The 8499-nt window shown below is 34.6% G+C and overlaps 1 pseudogene; it reads right to left on the bottom strand.

The window, feature by feature from the left end:
• Window positions 1-5323: 5323 nt before the first annotated feature.
• Window positions 5324-6750, bottom strand: LOC100513107 (Y-box-binding protein 1 pseudogene; annotated as a pseudogene).
• Window positions 6751-8499: the final 1749 nt, after the last annotated feature.

Below are 8499 nucleotides of genomic sequence, written 5' to 3'. Positions count from 1 at the left end.
TAAATTAAAAGAACTCAAAATATTAAACTTCTTTTATCAAATGTCTTAAATCAACTTAAAATATGCTTATAGTTTAAAAGGTTCTTACTAGTTAAAAATACATGATCACTTACAGAACTATTACCTAGGAAAACACCACTATAAGCAAACAACTTAAAATTAAAAGCACTCTTTATATTGATTATATTTTTATGCACTCTCACCCCAGCAAAATGAATTAGAAAGTATTTAGTGCCTTATTCTAAAATCAAATGTGTGATTCTGGTCAAGTGACCTTATACTAGTGATTAGCACAATTCATTCCAAATCCTATATATGGAGCATCCATTGTGTGTAACGACAAAAGGCATACATGCTTACATGTATGTCTATACATCAACAATCTCACTAATTAAAGATTAATTTACAACTATGATATATGCTCTAAAGGAAATGAATATGACTCTATAAATACGACTGAGTATCCAAGGAATCTTACAGGCCTGGTGAGTCAGAGAAAGGCTTCCCAAGAAACAATAAGCTGATCTGAAAGTTAAGTCAGGACAATCAGAGCCATGCTACCCAGGATGGTAGCCATGAGCTACAGGTTGAGATGAGCAATGAAAATGTGGCTGGTCCAAACTGAGATGTGCTTTAAGGACCAAAATCGCATGAGATTTCAAAGATTTAGTACAAAAATGTAAAACACCTCAGCAATTCTTTTAAGTGTGTGTGTGTGTGTGTGTGTGTGTGTGTGTGTGTTTCAATAGCCACTTAAATTGAAATGCTAAACAATTACCTTTCTAATTTATTTTCTATAAATAGGAGTTTCAAATCCTTTCCTTAATATCATCTTTTCTTCGGAACTCTCTCCTGGCTTTCCTGCTATCACTTTGAACAATTCAGAAGAAGTGAAATTATAGAAGGACTATAATTTCCACCTCCAATTATAGTCCTCAAAAAAAAAACAACATAACTAAGTGGAAAACATAAGAAACAGAAGTTTCATGAACTTTTCCACCTTCCAACTTTGAATGTGAACCTAAATTTTACAAATTACATATGCTATTCACAAAAAAAATCTCAGGACTAGAAAAGAAATTGCCCAGAAAATTACAGCAAAAAATATGCATATGGCACTCTCTATATCAATATAATAGTTCTTGTTTTATTAAGTTGAATACTATCAATAGGTGCAGGTTCACATTAAAAAAATAGAAATTCTTTCCTCAAAGTGCCAAAAACCCCCAAAATTCGAACAGTTAAAAAAAAAACCTCCCCTAAAAATAAAAACCTTGCCTCTAATGAATAAACCAACTGTCATCTAATTGAAAAATGCTTTGGGGAGGCTATTTTGAAGATCTTAAATAAGCCACTATTATGCTAAGAAACAAAGTTTTTTTTTTTTTTTGCCTTTTGGGGACTGCACCAGTGGCGTAGGCATATGGAGGTTCCCATGCTAGGGGTCAAATCAGAGCTACAGCTGCTGGCCTACACCAGAGTCACAGCAACACCAGATCCAAGGTGTGTCTGCAACCTACACCATAGCTCAGGACAACGCCAGATCCTTAACCCACTGAGCAAATCCAGGAATTGAACACACAACCTCATGGTTTCCAGTTGAATTAATTTCTGCTGCACCAGAATGGGAACTCCCAGAAACAAAGTTTTTTAATTCAGATCTGAGCAAGTATGTTGCTTCCACTTAGGGAGTATTACAAAGAAGCATAGAGAAAAATCAGACCTCTAAGTTTACAAACAAATTCTATTAATACAAATGAAACATGTATTTCTAGCAAAGGCTTATGGTGTTTTACACTTTTAGTGTTTTACACTTTTATTTAAACAAATCAAATGAATTTCCTTTACCAGAATAGTCAGATTTGAAAGTTTAATCAAAACTGAGACAACATTCTAAAGGACCAGACTATTTCTAGACATAAAAAAGTAATGCCTCAAGGACATATTCAAGAAGTAAATTGTAAGATTTTCAAATATGGGTACTAAAATATCTGAAACATACTAGAGAACTCATATATCAAACACAGTATAAAAAAAGTTGTAACACTAACATTTTTCTAGTTATAAAAATGTGTCCACCAGAGACTGAATTCTACTGGGGACTGTTTATTATACTGTTAGCTATGGTTTCACATTTTCCACTAATGATGCACATATCCTTCATGTTAGTAAAAAAAAATTCTCAAACTTCCTGTATTTATACCACTATATTAAAAATATACAAGTGGGTTATGGATTTTCTTTCCTAACAAAAAATTCAGAGATGGGCTTTAATATTTCTGACTAGGCAGAATTGAATATCTTACTTAGACATTTTGTATTCTGATACTGAAATTAAGTTTATTTTTAATAATAGCATTTTATCTAAATTAATCATACCGATTCTACTGCTGATAATATCTTTTCAAAAGTCTGTGTTAAAATTTTTCAGGTAAGTATTTATGAATAAGCTCAAACATGTATGAAGAACTAAATGACTGATTTGAAATGTGGATGGTGACCACCATGTGATCAGAGTAAATTATAACTGTTACTAATTCATCCAGTATAGAGAAGGAAACGACGAAAACATTTTCTTCCTTCAGCTTCAACTGCATTCTGAAAGCTGCACCTTTCCAAAGTTTTCTCTATAAGCAAAGGACAAATTTTATACCACAGGGGAAGGCTTTCAAACACTGATGGCCTCTTGGGCCCTTTACCCTGACCTCCAAACATACTCCAATGCCTTTCCTGGGCCCTCCAACAACATGCATAATTGGTGTAGAATATGCTTTTCTCATTCTTGTGCTTTGTGTTCACATTTACTTCTCCCCTCACATCAAAGTCCTTTTCTTTTTTTTTTCTTTTTTTTGGTTGCACCCATGGCTTGTGGAAGTTCATGGCCCAGAGAATGAACCTGTGCCACAGTGACCCAATGACCATAGCAGTGACAATATCAGATCCTTAACCCATTGGAACACAAGGGAACTCTGAAATCCTGCCTTAATTTGTCTCCAATATTCTAACAGGTGAGTGTTTTTGAAGAACCAAGCAGAAGAAAACAAATAATTGAGAAACAAATTAGAAATTAATTATCTAAAACTGAGTCATTAATTTACTCCAACAGGATTTGAGGAAAATTCTGAATAGAATTTAATAATAAGTATTTCTTTTTTTTGCATTTTTTTAATGGCCACACCCACAGCATATGGAATTTCCCAGGGTAGGGTTCAAATCTGAGCTACAGCTGCCAGCCTACTCCATAGCCAGAACAATGCAGGATCTGAGCTGCATCTGTGACCTATATCACAGTTCACCAGCTCATGGCAACCTTAGATCCTTGGCCCACTGAGCAAGGCCATGGGTCAAACCCGTATCCTCATGGATACTAGTCAGATTTATTTCCACTCTGCCAAAATGGGAACTCCAGTATTTTTTTTAATTTCCACATGTATTGTGAATATTAAAAAGTAATTGCTTCATAAAGGCTTTGAAATATAGGAAATAGTATTATTAAGCAATTTCTATCTAATTTTGAATTCTTTTCTTGATATTACAGTACCATAAATTACTCCCTTAATATAAAAATATTGAGCATTATCTCTTTGAATTTGGAATTTTTTTCAGCAAAAAATTTCATGAATGGCTTTATTACAATTTCAAAAGATATATTGGTCTATAACATTTACAGATATTATATATTATAACTGTGTTGGGTTAATATAATATAAACATTTTAATAATCCAGAAAACTTGAAAAAATTGTATTACAAAGAAAAAGTGCACAAACCCAACAATTTCTGACCAAAAATCTTATTCTAATTCCACTACATGTTTCAAACTCTGATGGACAGTTTCTACTTGTGTTAAATGATTTTATAGTTAATTTCCAAATAAGTCTTAATGAAATTAATAAGTTCTGCAACATGGAGAACATTATTCACCATATCAAGCACCAAGGCTGTCAACATTTTATTTTCCCAAATGATATTTAAGCAATATGAGAATCAGAGACCATATAAAATGTAAGCAACACAAAGAAGAATGAGAGAGAGTGGGGGACAGGAGGGGAGGAATAAGGGAGGAAAGGAGGGAGGGAGGAAGTGGGAGAAAGGCCACAAGGTAAGAATTCTTCAATGTATTTTCATACTAAAATATTCACCTCTGACTTCCCATTGTGGCTCAGTGGTAATGAACCCAACTAGTATCCATGAGGACATGGGTTCTATCCCTGGCCTTTCTCAGTGGGTTAAGGATCCAGCACTGCTATGACCATGGTGTAGCTAAGCAGCTACAGTTCCAATTTGACCCTTAGCCTGGGTGTTTCGATATGCTGCTGATGGAGCCCTAAAAATAAAAGCTAAATAAATAAATAAATGAAATAAAATATTCACTTTAGTGATTAGTAAAATATGGTTTCCTGCTTTTTTTTAATACACTAAATCCATCCCTAATATTGGAGATGAGATTTGTACTATCATTTGGCCCTATGTATGTATCCTTTCATTGTACCTAGAGGAGAACAAAGGAAATTAATATATACTACTCTAAAATTAAAACTACTCACTGTCCTCTTTTCTAGAAGTCCCTCAAGGTGAAGAGTAAACAAGGACTTGATTCTTTTGTTCTTTTAATTGAGGCTTTTTGCTGCAGTTGAGTTCTTTACTCAGGGACACAGGACAGCTTCTGTTTTATTTAACTTATGAACTTAGGGCTCTAAATTCCCTTGGATAGGGACAAAGACAGTTAGTTATATGTGTAGTCAGATTTTGTAGCATGTCTTTAATCAGAAAAGTATTAGTCCAATGAATTTTTTTAAATACCTTAAAATTTTAGATTCTTTTTCAAGATAGTGTTTCTTTAGAAATAATTTATTTCATTGATAGCTATGTGCAAAACTTATTTTTTATTTTTCATTTATTTTTTATTGTATGACAGTAAAGACCTTTATTAACAGGTGCTTTCAGTTTACTGACTTTTTTTGAAAATATCAAGCTATAAACTTTTTTATAAATTAAAAATTAGGTTCTTAAAAATCTCTACTTTACCAGATATGAAACAATTTAAAAACCTCTAAAGGTGTATTGAGAAAAACAAGACCTTAAACACACACACAAACAAATTTATCATTACCAAAAAGAAACATCTTTATGTAAAAATAAAAAAAAAATCCATGCTGCATAGATAATGCATATAGTTCTAGTTATCTGGTCAACAGGCAAAAAGCAAGGACTTAAGGGCTTCAGCTCCAAACTTTTGTTCACTTCTTATTGCTGGAATTTTGTATTCATTTCTTCTTGTTGGATGGCTAAACCAGATGATGGTAGAGATGGTAAGATGGCATTTACTCAGCTCCATCCTGCTCAGCCTTGAGAGTAGAGGAATATTCACCTGGTTGTTCATCTGCTTTTGTCTCTTTGTCATCTTGTGGTTTAGGGTTTTCAGGGTGTCTGTCTGGTAATTGAAATTGTGGCCATACTGAAGTTGAGGTGACTGCTGACCTTGGGTCTCTTCTTCTTGATTTTCCTTATCTTCTTTATTGCTATCCTCTCTGGGTTGTCTTTGGCATGGAGGGTCCATGCTGAATCATGGTCTATAGCCCTTATACATATTCTGTCTCACTCTCTCCCTAGTTCTCCTGCACCCTGCTTGTCAGCACCCTCCATCACTTTTCCCTGCACAGGAGGGTTAGAATACTGTGGTCAATGCCCATCCAGTCACATCATGTCATAAAATGGGAAACTTCAACTGCGATAGGACTGGTAGGGCCAGAGCTGTTGGGCCTGGCCTTCAGGAGCGCTCTCTGATCTCTCTTTCTTTCCCCAACTGTCACAATTCTGGCAATTCTGCTGGTAATTGCATGGAGGAACCCTGCAATATGGATAGCCTCTGTAATGGTTATAGTTTGTTTCATATTTACTGCCTTTTTCTGGAACTCTAGCAGGGCCTGTACATTTGCTGCCTCTGTACCTTTTTCTCCTTCAACAACATCAAACTCCACAGACTCTCAATATCCTACACTGCCCAGGTACTTCCTGGAGTTATTCTTCTTTATGGCAGTCTGGTGTACAAATACATCTTCCTTGGTGTCATTCCTTTTGATGAAACCATATATGTTTCTTACATTGAAGATTCCTTGCAATGACCTTCTTGTCCCTGTTGGCAGATACTGCTGATGTGCTGATGTGAAACTGCCCAGGCCTGGCTGCCCCTCCTTGAGGGTGGTGGCAGCCTGGGTGGGAGGGGGGTGGGGGGCTGCTCACACTTATGGTTGCTGTGATGGTGACTGGGGCTTGCTGTGGCAGCTGCAGGTCCTCCCGGTGTGTGATGGTAACTAGGCCAGTGGCAGCTGTGGGGCTACTCAGGGTTCTCTGGGGTCTGCTCTCTGCTCTTCTACTGATGACACACAAAACTTATTTTTAAAATAATCAATTACTGCCTTCTCCAGTAAGTTTTATTGTATTAGATTTTTTCAAAACTGCCTCAATAATTTGAATAACTTTTTTTACATTCTAACAATACATTTCAAAATTCTTGTAATAATTTATCCCACTCATTTTCTGACAGAAAAATGTAGATGTTCCCTGAAATAGGATTTAACTTATTAAGCTTAATATATTATTCTGTTAATATACTGTAAATATTTGGACTTTCTGAACTTTGATATTAAAGATGTAATTTGCTAAGAAAACCAATTTAAATGTAAATCACACTTTTGATGAAAAAGTTCATGCTTACCTTCACAGACTGGAATGAAATTATTTCTTTCATTGACACAGTTTTTGTATATGTTGTTCTCTTGACATTCAGTTTTAAACTATTTGAATTTTAGGAGTTGCAAATAACTTTCTAAAACATATTTTTTTCCTTCAATACAAATAGTGCCTCTTAAATATTTTGTTTTCTGTCTTGTTGGAATTAGTCCTCTTCTATATCACTTTTTAATTGAACTAACTCATTACTGGCATCCAAAATTTTGGAAAGCAACTAAAAAACATCTCTGGCTATAACATGCCTTTGTAATTAGGTCTGACTCTACATTCTCTCACTTTGTCTTTTCTGTGCTTTGTTTATTTGTTTTTTAAGACTCCAATAATCAAATGTCTTTAGTTACATGTCCTGTAGTGCTTTTAGTTAGTGCATAGACTATGATTTGCAGGTATTCTCTTGACATTTAAAATATGGACACTCCCCTGATCTTTATAGTGGTTCCTAATCTGATATTTATACATGAAATAATCATGCAGAAATTCAAAATGAACCATAAGTGGAAGAATGTGTAAAATCTGAGTGTTTGTGGAAGTAAATGTCACTACTGAGATTTCAGGGATCTGTGACTTATAAGCGAAGCATGGCAGATGATTAAAGAGAGAAATAATTAGTGTTTGCAAGGAAAAAAGCAGAAGTGTTGCTCTTTTTTAAGTATGTAAAACTTCAAACATACAAAAGTAGATAGAACAATATGGTTAATTCCTTTGAGATATACCAAAAGCATATAACCAACTTTGTTTCACTAATGTCATCACCACATGAACCTCACAGCATCAATATGGAGTCAATTTTTGTGTAAGGTTTGAGGTTTATATAGAGGTTCAGTTTTTCACTATTTTTTGGTTTGTTTTGCATGTCCAATTTTTCAACAACACATTTGAGACAACATATTTTCTCAGGTGAATGGTTTTGAAACTTTGTCAAAGATCATTCACACTTGTGTGGGACAATTTTTAAATTGTCTTAAATTCCATTTCTCTAGTGGCTACCCCTCAAACACTATATTGGCTTCATTATTCTAGACATTAGAATATGCAATCTGTATATACAGATATATATGTATATATCTGTATATATATATGTAAATGTGTGTATGTGTTATGTTATAAAAGTCAGTGTAAAACTACACCAAGTCAATTGAGGCAGATGCACTAATGGCCCAGACTCTTAAGGAATGAATTTTGCATCACACACTGAAGACATAGTGATGACCAGCTGAAGTGCTTTCTAAGGGAAATGGGAATAAGTATTAGATGTTGGAAGGAGAATGTTATCAATTTTAGTTGTTACTAATGAGAAATTGCAGAAACAAGGACAGTAATCTATAATTGTTATGAGTATTTCTTCTTTGATTATGAGTATATTAAAATACCAAGAATGAGAGAGAACATTATCCCAGGACTTTGTATCTCTTTTGGCAAAATGATAACCATTCCTTGGCTGCATATTGAATACTTGTATCATGTGAAGTGGATTTATGTCTTTGTTATTGCTATTATTTGGAGATCAGTCAGGCTAAGGAGATTAGTATATTATCGAGTTGACAAAGGATGGACTCTGACAGCTAGTTTTTTTTTAATATTTTATTACTCAAATGAATTTATCACATCTGTAGTTGTATAATGATCATAACAATCTGATTTCACAGGATTTACATCCCACAGCCCAGGCACATCCCCCCAACCCCCAAAATGTCTCCTCCGGAGACCATAAGTTTTTCAATGTCTGTGAGTCAGCATCTGTTCTGCA

Source organism: Sus scrofa, chromosome 10 (assembly GCF_054392235.1).
Source record: "Sus scrofa isolate SSC_HxYL_T2T_F1_AM1 chromosome 10, Sscrofa_HxYL_maternal_Yorkshire_Landrace_v2.0, whole genome shotgun sequence".
In the NCBI taxonomy this organism is placed as follows: domain Eukaryota; kingdom Metazoa; phylum Chordata; class Mammalia; order Artiodactyla; family Suidae; genus Sus; species Sus scrofa.
Note: the sequence above shows the minus strand (reverse complement) of the source record. Positions and strands in the feature narration are given on the sequence as shown.